General features: G+C 42.2%; 3 pseudogenes; all 3 read right to left on the bottom strand.

Moving 5' to 3' along the window:
- Window positions 1–673: 673 nt before the first annotated feature.
- On the bottom strand, window positions 674–2,699 carry LOC147463669 (uncharacterized; annotated as a pseudogene).
- Window positions 2,700–6,050: 3,351 nt separating this feature from the next.
- Window positions 6,051–7,969, bottom strand: LOC147463668 (uncharacterized; annotated as a pseudogene).
- A 2,925-nt stretch (window positions 7,970–10,894) lies between these two features.
- On the bottom strand, window positions 10,895–13,452 carry LOC147463667 (cytochrome P450 71AU50 pseudogene; annotated as a pseudogene).
- Window positions 13,453–17,725: the final 4,273 nt, after the last annotated feature.

Here is a 17,725-nt window from a genome sequence, read left to right as displayed (position 1 = left end):
ATTCCGAGATAGGATGAAAAGATTGGCTGTTTAGGTGAATAGTTGCGTTCACATCAGGGAATTGGGTGAAGAAATTGTGAAGATCGTCACGATCTTGCCACTCGGTTGTTTGTAAAAATGCTTGGAAGCGTTGTAACGCCGTGGCTTCAGGAGGGGTGGAGGAGGATGCCATAATGCTAGCTCTTAAGGTAGGAATGCAAAGAGTGTTGGAGCTCAAATGAGAGTGTGAACAGGCAAAGAGTGTGAAAATGGTAGGGTTTAGGAGGCTTTATATAGCACGCCCCCCCCCCCCCCCCCCCCCCCCCCAAAAAAAAAAAAAATAAAAAATAAAAAATAATAACAATAATTAAAATATTAAACAATTTTCATAAAGTAGCACAAATAACAAGAAGTTATAAAAAACTTACAAACTAAATTACAATCATTTAACTCTAAAAACACATCACTACGTCTTTAAGATAATGTGCATTGCCAAAATTTGATACAACCATCTGCTTGAACTTACAATTGTGATATTATAAGAAATTTAAGTACAAAACATAACTACTCTAATGATAAAATCAAATTCTCTTCCGTCGTCCACGCCTTTTCAATTTGAATCGTGCTCTCCATGCGGCTACCAATCTAGCAAAAAAAAAAAGAAATAGCATACCCAACTTAGAGCAGGGAATAATCAAAAGAACATAAATATAACATAATTAAGAGAGAAATCATTCACCTTACGTTGTCCGATGCAAAATTTTGTATCTTCTCCATGCTCTAAACCCATTATCACTAAGTGCTCCCGCACATTGGCCAATGTCCAATGCTTGTTCACTTGGACGGTTTCAACGGCACCACTCGACAATTTGATTGCAATATCAAATACCTCAATTGTAGCATCGGTGGATTGCAATGGAATCCATTCACCAAGCTTGCACATCCATCTTTCATAGAAGTACCGCACATAAAGGGTGGAGCGCACCTTGATGAAACGGATAGCAATGCTGAAACTTCCAACCTTACACCAAAAGCGATCTCCGTTGTGAAGTCCTTCAAGATACCCCCACTTCTCGCCAAGGATGGCTTCCAATGTATCGTATTGTAGATCTTTGCAAACATACATAGTATTTGTATGATGGAAAGGCAACGATCCAAAGATGCTAGCGAAGACATGAGCAGGATAACACCATCCAAGCCCAACGGAACGCGAGGCTTTTCCAAATTTTAATGATGCTCTCACATCAGCTACAATCTTGGCTTTCAAAGACATTACAGTGAATGCATCTCTCTTTGGCCACTCCATGTTACGCAAGGTTGTAGCCTCCAAAGGTTGTAGCTCTCCGTAGCCTTCCTCATCTGTAGGTACAATGTACTTGTGGGTGTAGAAGAACACCCTTTGTCATGCAAGGTTTGATGAAGTTGTGTTGGAGAAGAGCATATCCCTAAGATTTGCATGCATGGTCGTAAATGTGCTTGAAAGGCACGAGAGTGGTTGCTCCTCCACAAGGCTAGAAGGGAAAACATCTACATAGAAACAAAACAGTCCGTGAGATGTAAAAAGTCCATTTTTTTGTTACCACCAAAACCATTGAAGTGCAAGGGACATACAATTACAAGGAAAATCCCTTGGGTTGATCCCTCGTAGACGCATGTGTCCAAACATGAAAACATGTTGAACGATTGCCACCGTACCCTTGTCTCTTACTTGCTTGAAGCTTATTAGTCTTCCCTTCCAATGGAAATCAACGTTTGTTCTTTCACGAACACGATGGGGACCGATTGCGGAAGGTTGCATGTAGACCCACGCACCTTGAAAAACCTGAGGTTCATATTGCTGCTCCTCATTCTTCAAGTTGTGGAGAACCATACTTTGAATGATGGGTTTGGGGCGTCTATTTTGACCATTGTTTGCCATGGATGCTTAAGTGGGAGCTTGAAATTGCAATGGAGAGCTTGGGGAAGGAGGAGGGAGACAAAGTTTAGAGAGAGAGTGGGAGCTTACAGTTGCAATGGAGAGCTTGAGGAAGGAGGAGGGAGACAGAGTTTAGAGAGAGAGTGGGAGCTTAAAGTTGCAAGGGAGAGCTTGAGGAAGGAGGAGGGAGACAGTTTAGAGAGAGAGTGGAAGCTTAAAGTTGCAATGGAGAGCTTGAAGAAGGAGGAAGGTGTAAGAGTTTAGAGAGAGAGTGAGAGCTTTGTGTTATGGAAAGGGGCTATGGAGGAAGGAAGTCTTGGAAAAAAGGTTCTAGAGTGAGAAAATGACTTTTTGATCATAGGGTAGGTTTGGGGGGAGTTTTGGATGGAATATTTTGAATTTAATTTTCTTTTGAAATTTTTGAAATTTTAGGGTTTTTGCAAAAACGTATCTGTGGACCCACCACTCCCCCCCTCCCTTTTTTCCCCTCCCTCTTTTACCCATCCATCTCCCTCTACGATACAAAGCAATAAATGAGTGGACAACCCTATTATTCTCTCTACTTTCTGAGGTTCTAGACTTATATACATTGCTCTCTTCCTATTGGCTGGAGCCTAATTAACCTTAATCCTATATGGCCCAAAGAGAGTCCACATTTTTCCTAATGATGGACCCTGATAAAATTCAAGCAGTTGTAGAATGGCCTACGCCAACTACAGTACATGACGTACAAAGTTTTCTCGGCCTCTATTCCTATTATCGGCATTTCATTCGAGCCTTCATCGCCATAGCGGGTCCTCTCCATGATCTGACAAAGAAGCGAATTCCCTTCTATTGGGGACCTGGACAAAAACAAGCTTTTGAAAATCTTAAGTATCTACTAATTAGTCATGGACCTGTTCTCACCGTCCTTGATCTTCACAAACATTTCGAGGTGTACTGCGATGCATCTGGAGATTGTGTAGGAACAGCTTTGAACCAAGAGGGTCACGCCATAGCCTACGAAAGTCAGTGCCTTAAAGATGCAGAGTTGCATGCTTCCATTTATGAGAAAGAGCTCATGGCTGTAATTCATGCTCTTTCCATTTGGAAACATTATCCAGTAGGAGCTGATTTTAAAATCAAGATAGATCATCAAAGTCTTCACTACTTTTTCACACAAAGAAAGTTATCAGAAAAGCAGATGAGATGGGCTAACTTACTTTCAATGTTCCATTTTCAGATTTTACACATTTCTGGAACAAAGAATGCCGCTGCAGATGCTCTCTTTAGGTGCCCAAAGATCAATGCAATGACAACAATTTATCATGAGGAACTAGAATCTCTTAGTGAGATGTATCCTCAAGATTCAGACTTCACTACAATTTGGGAAAATCTTCAAGCTGGTCACTCAAGGCATGGCAATATGCATAGCTCAGTCCTTACGACAGAAGGTGATGGATGAAGCACATAATTCTCCTTATGATGGGCATTGGGGAATCACTGCTACCACTAGTGCCCTCGAAAGATATTTCTTTTGGCCAACACTTCGAGCATTGGAAAACATTTACGCGAGTGTTTAGTATATTAAAAAGTGAAATATGACAGACATAAGGTTTATGGCAAACTTCAGCCACTCTCTGTGCCTAACACGCCATGGGAAAGTATTGCCATGGATTTTATTATGGATCTTCCTAGATCCAAGAATGGAAATGATGCAATCTGGACTATAGTAGACAAATTCATTAAGCAGACACATTTCCTTCTAGCTAAGAAAACGATTAAAGCTAATCACATGGCTAGAATACTTCTAGCTCGGATTTTTAAACACCATGGATTGCCAAAGACTATTGTCAGTGATAGAGATCCTCGCATGACTAGTCTATTTTGGCAAGCATTGTTCGAGAACTTGGGAACTAAGCTTGATTTTTCGTCAGCTTATCATCCTCAAACTGATGGTTAAAGCGAGATCGCTAACGCTGTTGTTTTAGAACTCCTCAAGTGCTATGTTTTGGAAAGACAATTAGAATGGGAACAATACTTACCACTAGTTGAGTTTGCATATAATAATACCATACATTCCTCAACTAGTAAATCTCCCTTCAAAATTATTTATGGGAAGCTACCCTTACTTCCTATTATGGTTACCAAAGAAAACATCTTTGTCGTAAATGAATTTGTGCGCAATATTGATATTGCCTACCAAGAACTAAAGTAAGCGATTCTTCATACTCAAGAGCAAGAGAAGAGAAAAGCAAACAAGCACTGAAGGAAACTCAATCTTGAAAAAGCACAATATGTCCTACTTAACTTTGAGAAATCTAGATTGAAAAAGCAAGTCAAAAAAGGGAAAGTCGTTAAACTTTCCCATAGATTTTACGGCCCTTTCAAGATTACAGATAAAGTCAACGAAGTGACTTTCAAATTGGATTTGCCTTCGCATTGGCGCATCCATAATGCTTTTCATGTAAGTCTCCTGATCCAACCATATGTTGGACCTCCTCCAGTGGCGCCAGTACAAGAAGATCTTCCAAAAGTCGAAGAGACTGAGGAAATCCTTCAACCTAAATAGATAATACACCACTTTGAGAGACAACCAAAGTCCGGGAGCCTACATTGAAAGTATTTAGTCAAGTTCAAGAATTACACCCCTTTAGATTCAAAGTGGAAGATTGAGTCTGATCTCAAGGACTACCCAGACATCTTGCACAATTATGTTGACGCTCTATTATAGTTGAGGTCAAATGTTTAGAACCAAAAGGGATGTAACAATGTCAGACTTTGTAAATAATTAATTTATTTACGAGAAAATAATTATCTAATTAGTTGTGTGCACATCAAAATAGATCTAGCAGTTCTGGGCCTCAAGTGCGCCCAAATTTGGGCCAGAGCACCTCAGGGAGACCTTAGCAGAAAATACCCAAAAGCCCTAGTGATTGGGAAATTGGGTCTTCAATAAAGGGGTAGATAGTAGCCTCAGATTTCAAGCTTAGGAAAATAAGGCATCAGTACGAGCACATGAATGAGATGGGATCCTAAGAACAATAACCCTAAGGCCTGAATTATTTTTACGGCCTAAGGATAAGTCAGTTAAAATATTTCAAATTTTTGTACCGGAACAAATGGCCGGAGAAGTGCGAACAGGTAATGCTAGAGGAGTGCCGATACGGCATTGTGCTGTGGAGCAGCTAACGTTTTTATTAGCAGTATCCCCATGTCCAGTTCTGAGTTAATGCACATTTTATTAATAGCTTAGGGACTTTTAGAAAGTTGAATGGTTTTTAGGTTATTAAGTACGTGTGCAAATTGGCACACTTACCAATACAAAGTGACTCTCAATGTCACTCTCACCCTCTCTCTTCTTCTAGCACCCCCTTTCTTGTTGGAGTCTATAAGAGAGAAGCCTCTTCCCCTCTTCTTAGTGTTGGCAGTGCTCCTACCCCCCCATATTGTGAGTGTGCTCTACGCATTGGAGCCCTCCATGGAAGCTTGAGAGCAATCCCTTGCGACATATGTGGTGGCCTTGTGCTCTCATTCTCTAGAACAAGGGTTCTCATATCCATATCCAACTTTTGGTGAATATTCTTTGTAAGAAGTTGCAGCATACTCTCTCTCCGTAGAGTGTGGTGACTGTAAATTCTTTGTTTTCAACCCCTAATCATCTCTTTTAGGTTTTCAATCCCTAATATTCTCTTTTAGGGTGAATTTCAGCAAAGTACACATAGAATCTAGTTCTTCTCTACCTCCTCAATGCATACACAAAGTTTGGTGCGTTTCCATTGCAAAAAAGGTCTCTATTTCGGCATTGGAACGTGCTCAGGTAACATTTTCAGATTATGTGCATAAAATTACAGCAAGCATGTGTGCTTGCATTTTGCGTGTTTCTCCCTTGTTTTTATTGCAGGAATGATTATGCATAAAGGGACACAGTTAGCGGAAGGTAGTCTCTCATTTTTTAGAGCTTCCGTTGAGTTTTGTGGAAGATATACTCTCACTTCCGAGAGCTTCCCAAAATCTCACAGCAGAGGGAAAATCCTCTCAGTATTCAAAGAGTAGTTTTCTCACTCTCTGACAGAAGCAGAAAAGAAAGAATAGAGGCGGGCTTTTGCGCCGTTCTTGTATTCCAAAAGATCCTAAAAGTAAGACAAATAAACATGACTAAGAGGCTTATTACTAGTCATACCCGAGGATGCTCGCTATGCTCCGATTCATCTCTAGGCGTAACCATGAACTCCTTCAAGGACAGAGCCGTGCAATTTGAAGCCATCAATTTCAATGCCCTACAAAAAAACACACACTTTAAAGACTATCATTCCATAAATATTTACTTACCTGATGTTCTTTCCATACAAAATTAGGGATTATCGATACACAAAAGGCAAATATTCTTAAGAGTCATCCGATGTCAAGAAATTAAGGTACATGAGTCCATGGTTCTCCCAAGGAAGCTTTGTTATCTTCTTGATTGCGTTATTGTACAATACAAAAACGCATCAATGATCCCTATGACAATAACATTATTGATCAACATGCACAAGTCGCATTACTAATTCCTGGTTGACACAAATACCTGTCCACAATTGGGAAGAACACAAAAAGATGTTTGCTGGCATCCACACCACTAAAATAGGTTTACAACTTCTTAGCACTCTGGGACGTCTCCAATTTCAAAAAGTCAAACCAAGCACACGCTATCAAGCACGTCTTGTGAGAGAGTGTTTTCCAACCACCTGCAAGCTATTTTACTGAGAACGTATGTAGACAATGTTGAGGAAAGAAAAACAAATGCATACATGTAAAATAATGTCATCGTCCGAGTGGAAGCCTTTTCCTTGCTTATGGTATCCACTAGCAGAAAGTCTACATCCACGATCAATTTCTTGTGCTTTGAAATAAACTGAATACTTCCTCTAGATTCAAATCTAAAATGAGAATACAAGCCTTTAAGACCACATTAAATGTTTGGAAGTATGACATCCTACATTGTGGACATTGATGTGTGATTGAACGCAAACCTCTAACCTTTCCTCCAATTGGAGCTCTCCTCCTATACTTTTGGATGTCTTGACATCCATGTGCACATATTTATTTGTCACCAACAACGTGAGGGGAAGAGAAGAGCTTGGCAGTGGTGAATCGCTAACCAAGTGCGGAGAGGGATGTTGCACATGAAAACGGAACTAACAAAAACAAATGCACAAACAAAAACGCACAATGCATGTAGAGACAAATGCACGTGGCCTGTTTTGCAATTACCTTGGGAAGTGAACTCATAGAAGAGGATATGGGAGACCCTTCAAGAAAATCCTTTTTGCCACGGACTTTCGTTGGCGCCAACAAAGGACCTTGTTCATCAGTGGTTTGAAGTCTCTTCTAAAACACATGAACGTTAAAGAGACTTTGTACATTTTCCAAACGACAACAGACTTGACAAACAGATACGACCATATGCCCGTACCGGTGTTGATCCTACAGAGCCCTTGTTACTAGAATCATGCGTCTCCTCGCATTGTTTGAGTCCTTCTTACATGGACGCCTCTATTTAGTAGGACTCACGTCTAAGTAGAAAAGTAAATTTGAATTTTTAACATAATAAAACAAATGCAAAATAACCATGGACTTCCGTGCTTATCAAATCCATCTGCAATCATTCTACAAATATTGGCCATTCATTCATCACTATCACGAAGGTAAGATTCCATGGCCTGTGATGCCTTGAGGTTAAGAAAAGTCTCTTTGGAACCTGCATCTATTTTTGCCTCTTTCTCGAGCGCATCCCAAGATTTTTTTGTTTTCTTGTACCTTCACATTACGTTTGAACTTATATTCAACATCTTCAAATTGTGCACGACATTACTTCTTGTATACAGGTCTTCGGGACTTTGCAGCGACACAACCAAGGGGACGACCTCCCTTACGCTTTGGAATATCACATTCTACTCCATGGACTTCGGGTAGGTAATTCATCATGTCTCCTCGTTGCAAGTAGCGTACATGTTGACTATGACATGCACCATCAACAAGACACATACGTGCTTTTCACCCATCCTCAAGCACGATGTCATCAAACAATTTTGGCTCGCTACTTGCAGCCATGGTGTCTAGTACACTACAGTAATGCAGGCAAAAAAAGTTGCATTCACATTAGTGTGTGTATTGGTGTGAATGGTGTGCCTGAAAGAGTCGATCATGTGTATGTTTAGGCGTGCAATTGTGTGTGTGTGTGTGTGTGTGTGTGTGTGTGTGTGTGTGTGTGTGAGAGAGAGAGAGAGAGAGAGAGAGAGAGACGATTTTGCACGTACATACGTGTGTGTGTGAGAGAGAGAGATCTTAAGAGAGTCGACCGTCCGCCGAATTATTCATGTGTGTGTGTGTGTGTGCGTGTGAGTAGAGAGAGAGAGAGAGAGAGAGAGAGAGAGAGAGAGAGAGAGAGAGAGTGTGTCGATTATACTTCGTGTCAATCGGCTCTGTGTGTGTCAGAGAGAGAAAGAGCCGCACCTGGTTTTGAGAGAACCCTCCAAGCTCCTCAGCTGGCGCCCCTTCTCTGCGAATGCACTTCGCGCATGCAACCCCCCCGTTCGCCTTCTGAACTGCCACACGATTGTGTGAACTGCGCCCCATCCCGCATGCTGCCAAAATTGGAGGCGGCACGCTTAGTTCAAGAAATTGGAGGTCCAATTCTATTATTCTCTAGGGATTCCATTTGGATTCCCAATTGACATCAACGATGCACATCCTCCCTGTATCCTCCAGCGTTGATCCCACCTCCTTTTGGAGGTGTCATTTAGTGACGAGGGATCACTCTCCTTGCCATGTCTATCAAAGATTGCATTTGCTTCGGCTTCAGGAGCTCTTCTAGCCACCCTTCTACTGATATCAAAGCAAAGGCCTCATCTTGGGAGTTTTGCAGCAATAGAGAGAAGGTCACAGTAAGAAGCTTGGAGAAGGACGCTTGACAACAATTGACCATCAGTTTGAAGTAGAGAGCGATCGGAGGAGCCCCGATGAAGAGCTCAACCAGCCGCTGCGAGGAGATCAACCAGTCAAGGAGGCCAATCTTAAGCACACAGCAAGCCAGGCTGGCACACACACAAAAGAGCCTAAGGGGCGGCCGGAAGCACTCAGGCTAGTTGAGAGGTAAAGCGCCCTAAGGTGGGAAGCTCAAGGTAACTGGGAGCCAGCTTGACTGCACAGGCTGAGCCGATCGTTGGGCAATAGTAGAGTGTGGCTCAAGGCTAAAGGCTCAAGCACAAGAAGACTAGGGAATCAACCGAAAGCAATGGCAATATTGATTTAAGCAGATAAAGAGCCAGGGCCGGGGGTTTATATTGCACAGAAAGTGAGAGCCATTCGAAGGGCCAAATGAGACTGAGGGGCAAGACATTAAGAAAGAGGAGGCGACGGGCTAGGTTTCCGGAGTTGTCTAATGACGACAATGCTGGAAATTATGGCAGCCATGCCTTTGGCGTACCAAATCGGCATGCACACCCAGTGACCCAGAGGCGAGATCACGAAAACCCTCACAGAAGAGGAAAGCCACGCGTTCACGTGATGTCCACAAGTCCACATTTTTTAATTTTCAAAGCTTCATTTAAAATTTTAAATAAGCCTTTTATCTTTAAGAGGTTCCTCACACGAAATTTGTTCAACAAGGATTGTATGGATGACAAATGACCTTTTCTTTTGGCAAAGCCCCACAATTATCTACTTCGATGATGTCTTTGTAACCGGATTAGACATTGTCTCAACATTAGAATGAGTCAAGGTAAGACCTTCTTGATGATTATGATATGATGCAAGGTCATCTAGCTATATCGGATTGAACCAGGTAATGAATCTGGTAGGAACCACCTAATGAATCAAGTGATAGAAGCCTAGGCATGTGACATGACTTTTAGGTGGTGAAATAATTCCCATTGTAATGTACGCCAAGTTTGGTTGAAAGGGGCAATGTTGGGTCAGCCCAATTTGGGCAACCATCATTGTGCATGAACAGCCTATTTAAAGGCTAAAAAAATGTAATCTAATCTCTCTGTCATTTTTGCTCCACCCGTGCCTTATCTTCTCTCTCTCTCTCTCTCTCTCTCTCTCTCTCTCTCTCTCTCTCTCTCTCTCTCTCTCTCTCTCTCTCTCTCTCTCTCTCCTGCTCCAAGGCTCCCTTTCCTTGCCATGTCGTTCAGAGATTGCATTCGCTTTGGCTTCATGAGCTCTTCAACTCCACCTTTCAATTTAAAAGAAGAAGGTAGCAACCATCATTGTGCATGAACAGCCTATTTAAAGGCTAAAAAAATGTAATCTAATCTCTCTGTCATTTTTGCTCCACCCGTGCCTTATCTTCTCTCTCTCTCTCTCTCTCTCTCTCTCTCTCTCTCTCTCTCTCTCTCTCTCTCTCTCTCTCTCTCTCTCTCTCTCTCTCTCTCTCCTGCTCCAAGGCTCGCTTTCCTTGCCATGTCGTTCAGAGATTGCATTCGCTTTGGCTTCATGAGCTCTTCAACTCCACCTTTCAATTTAAAAGAAGAAGGTAGCCTGCACCTAGGAATCGAGCTTGCCGGGGCTCCCCCCACACGACGAAACCATCTGAGCTAACCATGGCATCGCAAGAAATCACTTGCCTTGTGAAGCAACATATGACAATAAAAAGAAAGCTATGCTGCCTACTTAGCTATCATGCGTCGATGCTTGCCACCCGTCAGCCTCTCTCTCTCTCTCTCTCTCTCTCTCTCTCTCTCTCTCTCTCTCTCTCTCTCTCTCTTCCACGTGCCGCGTCCACGCTTTTTCTTTTCAGAGCCACGGATTGCATCTCTCGTGATTCGATCAAAACAAATGTTTTAATATTGTATCACACATACTAGCACTTTGAACCTAATAAGACACAATCACATGAATTTTCTGTTTGGTCTTCATTTTTTTTCATCCTTACACATGAAGAACCGATCTTTTGAGCCTTGAATACGACATAAATGCATTTCTTTGGGCTGAAGAAATGTAAGACTTAGTACTTAAAACAAAAAACTCATCCCATTTGACATAAATTTCAATTTCGAATATATTTCAAAAAAGCAATTGTTGTTATTGAATGTGCATGTAGTAAGTGTCAAGAGTTAAATTGTTTGAAAGCAAAGTAGCTCTAAAATTTCTCCTCTTGATTTCAACTACCAATGTACTGCAGTTTTTTAAGAGGCTTCATACAATTGCGCCTCAATGACATGGAGAGGTAGATTTGCTTTGGCAAGTGTAGTTAGAGGCTTGAGGGGTTGTAAAACTATATCATATTTTTCAGAAAACTCTAACTCTCCTACATTTTCCCAATCAAAGCAGTGAAGGAGATTTGCCAGGACTAGTTGCACACTATTTAGTCCTAGCAATAAACCTGGGCAAACTCTTCAAAGGGAAGTAGCTCATATTGTCTACCATGAACATCCATATTGCTACCTAAAAACCTCTCAGGAACAAAATTGGAAGCATTTTCCCAGAGGATAGGATCTCTACCAATTGCCCAAACATTTACAAATGCCATTGTCTTTGATGGTATCTCAAAGTCAAGTAATTGGCAAGGGTGGATTGTGTAATGTGGAAATAACAATGGGGCAAGCGGATGCAATCGAAAAGTCTCTTTTATCACCGCTTTTAAGTAGGGCAAACAAGAAACATCACTCTGTTGAACGAAACGTGTAGTGCCTACAACATTGCAAAGTTCGGCTTTGATTACCGACAACTTTTCAGGATTGGCAAGTAGCTCCATGAGTGCCCACTCAATTGCCAATGTAGAAGTATCTATACCTCCAGCAAACAAGCTCTACAAGTGGAAAATGTAGAAAGTCAGCTAGAATTGTTTTGGCAATAAAGTAATCAAGAAATTGAATGAGTAGGGAGCCTCTTTTGTAAAACAATTATGCGAATGTTTTATTTAGTACTTTGTTTCATCAAAGTATGATTACTTAGATTTTACCTTGATAATAAAATCCTCACAAGGGTCTCTAATCTAGGAGGAAAAAGAAAGAAATTTCTAGTAGTATGGTACGTGAAAGGTACATATATTGGGTCTATTGTACATCAATTAGTTAATTAACTTGTAAGATTCCCTATCTTTTTACAAGCTCGAAGCTAAAACTGCTTGTCGAGCGCGTTCTCACGTAACCTCTTGCACCTGCTCCAACTCCTTCCCATACACAAGGCCGCCATCGCTTTGCCTCCATGGCCTTCTCCTTGTAGCCCAACCCACTTGTGCAACACTCGACGGGGGTGGTGTGTGAGAGAGAGAGAGAGAGAGAGAGAGAGAGAGAGAGCCTCAATCTCCTATGATGCCGCAAATTAAAACCAACTATGTTGCGTTGCAAAAGAGAGAAATCTCGCTCACTGCGACAGACTAAAACACACATGCCTGCAACCCTCACGCGCCTGACGAATTGTCTGCAACCTCCACAAAGGCATCACCGGCCTTCGTTCCTACTGCTCCTTCATCGCCTAGAGCTCGTGGCAACTATTTGCAGCGTGGCAAAAAATCATTTTTCCAAATATACAAAATTATTAATCCTAACACATGGAACCTCTCTTACTCTTCCTTTCTCTCTCTTCCCCTCCACGTGCCACCTTCCCTCCCTTTTCCCTCAAAGCTGTAAGAGTATCTTCTGAGATTCTCATGAAAAGAAATGGGAAAATGATTATAGGCACATATTTTTGTTGGAAAGAGCTAAACATGATCTTATGAGGCCGAATCTATGAACAAAACCTATCATAAGCAAAGGATTTTTGGAGTCTCAAATATTTCACTTTGCCAATAATAGTAACTAGCTAGCTTCCTAGCTAAGGTTGTTGCCAAGGATTCAATATTAGTACCAGGGGGACACCCATCAGGCTTATGATAAATATCGGCCCGCTAGGCCCGGTGTAGGTGAACGTGATTGGAATAGCCGGTCACGCCACTTTTTTGGGAAGCAACAACTTTTTCGACATTATTATGCAAAGGCTACAACACACTCGCAACACCTGGACACAGTGCAATACTGATAGAGCACCAGAGTGGAAAATGGAATGTTCGGGGATCAAGCATTGTGTGTGGTGTCCCTTCTCATCATTTTGGTCAACAACTGGCAGGCAGTTGCTTTTGACAAACAACCGGCTCGGCTGCTTCGCCACGATGGCAAGCAAGCCGATTTTTAACCAAAGCTCATCACCTAAGTGCAAACTACCCTCCCTCCTTTGTAAAATCTATTGTTTTTCCTTTCTTTCCTTGCAAACCCATCCTAACTCCCCCCCCCCCCCCCCCAAAAGCCAAAAAAACCCATCATTGTATACTCACCCATACACTGCACCATGGTGGATAGCCCTCGATGCATGGCGAGTTTAAGAGAGACTCACCATCAATATTGAGATGATGTGATCATCAGTGATCTCTATATTAGCTCGATGGTTGTCAAGGGATGTTGATAATAAGGTGTTGAGAAAATCATGAGGCTGATCGTAAACTTGTGCATGGTCTTGTCGCCGTTGATCGATGTCCTTCTTGAAGGTTGTCTTAACTTGCTTCTGAGAAGCTTGCTTTGATTGGCATAGCCTTGGAGGTCAAGACAACTGTTGGGGTATAAAGCCCAATGTGGTCGCCCAGGTAAGTGGACGTGCCGCCAAGTATGTACACATATTCTTTTGTAAAAACCTAATAAGAACTCACTATGCTCTACACATTACAGTAGAGCGAGTTCACTGTATCGTTGTGCTCTTCTTCTCGCACTCTCTCTCGCGTCGCACTTCCACTCGTACTCCTTCAACTGGTATCAGAGCTCAGATCGAGGCTCGGGGCAGCACTGCAGGAGGCTAGAGTCACCAACTCAGATTGGAGTGAAATTTGACAGGCGAAGACACGGCCCCAAATCTCGTGGGGGAACCCAAAGGGCTTGGTGTTGTCAGAATTTCATTCTGAGGTCATCTCGGCCACCGTTCGGCTTCGACAAAGGTCTGCGCAGGCCATTTTCGACTACGTGGTCTCAGCGAGTGCAGATCTGACTCTGCAAATTTGGGGTTTTCGGCCTACGACTGCTGGTGCTGAGGATATCGACACTCCCAGAGTGTTGATTTGTGGCTGTCTACATTTCGAAGGACGGCTCACAGTTCTTGGAGGCGTGTCACATACAACACGGGCGCATCTACACAGACTGTAGGCGACATCCACTAGTTCATCAGGTAGCTTGTGTTTGCTACTTGATATTCCAGATTTCATCTTGACATTGCAGGTACTTCCACATGGGATGTATTGTCAGAGATGATGTATGTCTGTTGAGGGTTTGCTGGTTGTGAGTCACGCAGCAAACAACCGCCGCAGCGGTTACAGCATACAGTGGGAAATTTGTGGATGTATGACTTTGTGGGAAGTCTATGTATAGTCAGATTTACTGCAGCCTTTGTTGAGGGTCGAGATAGGTTTTATTGAGCTGGGGGATTCTCGAATGTTGAGATCCTTTCGGTGATACAGGTCTTGGAGCGATCCATCGAGCACCCTTAGATAGGCAGCTAGGATGTATTGACTGTGAGTTAGATAGTTGGGATTGCATCTTTGCTTTACTGCCGTTGAGGCATTGTCGCAGTCTATGCTTACAGGACAGTGACAGGACAGTCAGAGACAATACAGGTGCAGGACAGGTTTACCCACAGCTTACAGTGTCAGAGAGACAGTGTTTTTGAGCTGTTGTTTGGTCTGTTTTTGAGTACACCAGAGCCATTTTACAAAGGAGACTCTGCCGAAATTTATGCAAAATCTGAAGCTTTCTTGGTTCATTTGACAGGTTGATATTGGTTCAGAGGTCAGTTTACAGGGGAAACTGTGCCGAATTTTTCCCAGGAAAGTAAACTACTGTGAAACGTAGCTATGGCTGGATCACAGGACACTGCTCTTTACAATATCAAGAAGCTGGATGGAACCAATTTCCCATTGTGGAAGAAGCAGATTTGGCACGTGTTGGTACAAAAGAAGCAGATAAAACCTATAAAGCTCAAGGGGATAAAACAAGAAGATATGGACGAAGATGAATGGAGCGAAATGAATGAATTGGCACTTTCTACCATTATGCTGACTTTGGCAGAAAGCGTTTACTTCAATGTAGCAGACTAGATGTCGGCTTATCAAGCATGGTTAAAGCTGAGTGATCTTTATGAGAAGCAGAGTGCAGCTTCACAGGTATACTGGCTTAAGAAGCTTGTTGACTTGAAGATGAAAGAAGGGACACCTATGTCCAATCATCTGAATGAATTCAACACCATCTACAGTCAGTTGTCAGCTCAAGGTGTCAAGTTTGATGAACCTCTTAGAGCTATGTTCCTGTTGATCACATTGCCGGAAAGTTGGGACACTTTTCGCACAGCTTTGAGTAATTATGCACCTCCAGATGGTTTGAACATAGCAGGTGTAGAAGGAAGTCTGCTTACTGAAGAAACCAATAGAAAGACAATGGACAAAGGCAAAGGAACAGCCTTAGTTGTCAGGGGAAGGACCAAAGAAGGCAAGAAGGGTCACATGAAAAGAGACTGCAGAGAATGGAAAGCAGAAAAAGACAAAGAGAAAGCTGAAGACCATGGTGAGAAGAACAAGTCCTCAGTGAAGATTCAAGAAATAAATGTGACAAACACTATTGCAGAGGATGACACTATTTTGTGAACATTGTCTGTATGGTAAGCAAACACAGCAGCCACATAAGCATAGAAGCAGTAGAAGAGATACACAGTTGGCACTTGTTCATAGTGATTTGTGTGGACCTATGCCTAACCTATCTCTAGGGGGAGCTTCTTACTTTATGACATTTATAGATGATTACTCGAGGAAAGTATGGGTTTACTTTCTCAAGCACAAGGATGAAGCGTTTAGTGTTTTCAAAACGTTTGTGACACTTGTGGAGAATCAGAGTGGCAAGAAGCTTAAATGCTTACGCACTGACAATGGTGGAGAGTATGTTTCAAAGGCCTTTCAAGACTTTTGTGAGTCAAAAGGTATAAAACGTGAACTTACTGCTCTTTACAATCCTCCTCAAAATGGTGTTGTTGAGAGGATGAATAGGACCATACAAGAGAAGATCAGAAGTATGTTGTCTAATGCACAGCTGCCAAATGGGTTTTGGGATGAAGCTGTATCAACAGCTGTTCATCTTGTAAATAGATCTCCTAGCAAGGTTTTGCAGAAGGATTCAGTGCCAGAGATGGTATGGTCAGGCAAAATGCCCTCATGCAAGCATCTCAGAGTCTTTGGCTATGAGGCATATACTCACGTTCCAAAAGAATTTAGGAACAAACTTGAGCCAAAGAGTAGAAAGTGCATCTTTCTAGGCTATGGTAATTCTGGTGAGATGGGGTACAGACTTTGGGATCCCGAATCCAGAAAGGTTGTCCGTAGCAATGATGTTCACTTTAATGAATCCAAATATCATTCTAAACCAGAGAGGTTTGAGGAGATTAGAAGAGTTGTCTTCCAAGAAGATGGACTTGCACTCAGAGATGACAGCTCTGCATAAAAACCAGACATGGAAGCTAGTTAAATTACCACGGGGCAAAAAGGCTCTACCCTGTAAATGGGTTTACAGGTATAAGATCACCGCTCATGATAGTCAGCCAAAGTACAAAGCAAGGATTTTTGCCAAGGGCTTTAAGAAAGAACAAGGCATTGACTTTGATGAAGTATTCTCTCCGGTGGTCAAGATGACTACATTGAGATGCTTTCTTGCATTGGTTGCCATATTAGATTTGGTGTTGCACCAAATGGATGTCAAGGCAGCGTTCTTGCATGGTGATTTAGATGTGGAAATTTACATGCAGCAGCCAGAAGGGTTTGTTGAGAAAGGCAAGGAAGATTGGGTATGCCAGTTGTTAAAGAGTCTTTATGGCTTAAAACAATCACCGAGGGCATGGTACCATAAATTCCACAAGTTTATGCTTTCTCAAGGCTACAAACGTAGTGAGTTCGATCATTGTCTATATACAAAGAAGGCTAAGGATGGCGGTTGGCTAATCCTTATTTTGTATGTGGATGACATGTTGATTGCTGGCAAGCACTTGGAAGAAATTTCAGCTTTGAAGTCAAAGATGGCAAAATCGTTTGACATGAAAGACATGGGTGAGGCAAGTCATATACTTGGTATGCGCATTGAGAGAGACAGATCAAAGAAGTTGATTTGGTTATCTCAAACAGAGTATATTGACAAGGTTTTGCAACGTTTCAATATGGAGAAGGGAAAGGCACTGAGTGTTCCATTGCCACCATATGTGAAACTTAGCAAACAAGATTGTCCTGTGTCTGAGGAAGAACAGGCTGAAATGGATAAGATTCCATATGCGTCTGCAGTGGGTAGTTTGATGTATGCAATGATTGCTACTCACCCATACATTGCATTTGCAGTGGGAGTAGTAAGTCGATACATGTCAAACCCAGGCAAGAAACATTGGGAGGCAGTGAAAGGAATATTGAGATACCTGAAAGCTACAAAGAGTATGCGTATATGCTATGGGAGTCAGGAGCTAAGTGTAAAGGGTTTTGCAGACTCAGATTATGCAGGTGACTTAGACAACCGAAGGTTTACGTCAGGGTATGTCTTTACATTGGCTGGTGGAGCAGTATCATGGCGTTCTAGATTACAAGATTGTGTTACTCAGTCTACTACAGAGGCTGAATATGTTGCAGCATCAAAGGCATGCAAAGAATCAATTTGGCTTAATCGACTAGTAACAGATTTGGGAATCAAAGAAGAGATGCCTGTGTTATATTGTGATAGTCAAAGTGCTATACAATTGGCTCGCAATCCAGTTTATCACTCAAAGACAAAGCATGTGGATGTGAAGTATCTTTTCATCAGGGAAATGCTCGAGGATAAGCAACTT

Source organism: Adiantum capillus-veneris, chromosome 2, assembly GCF_014529385.1.
Source record: "Adiantum capillus-veneris isolate H3 chromosome 2, ASM1452938v2, whole genome shotgun sequence".
NCBI classification, from domain to species: Eukaryota; Viridiplantae; Streptophyta; class Polypodiopsida; order Polypodiales; family Pteridaceae; genus Adiantum; species Adiantum capillus-veneris.
This window is presented reverse-complemented; position numbering and strand designations above follow the sequence as displayed.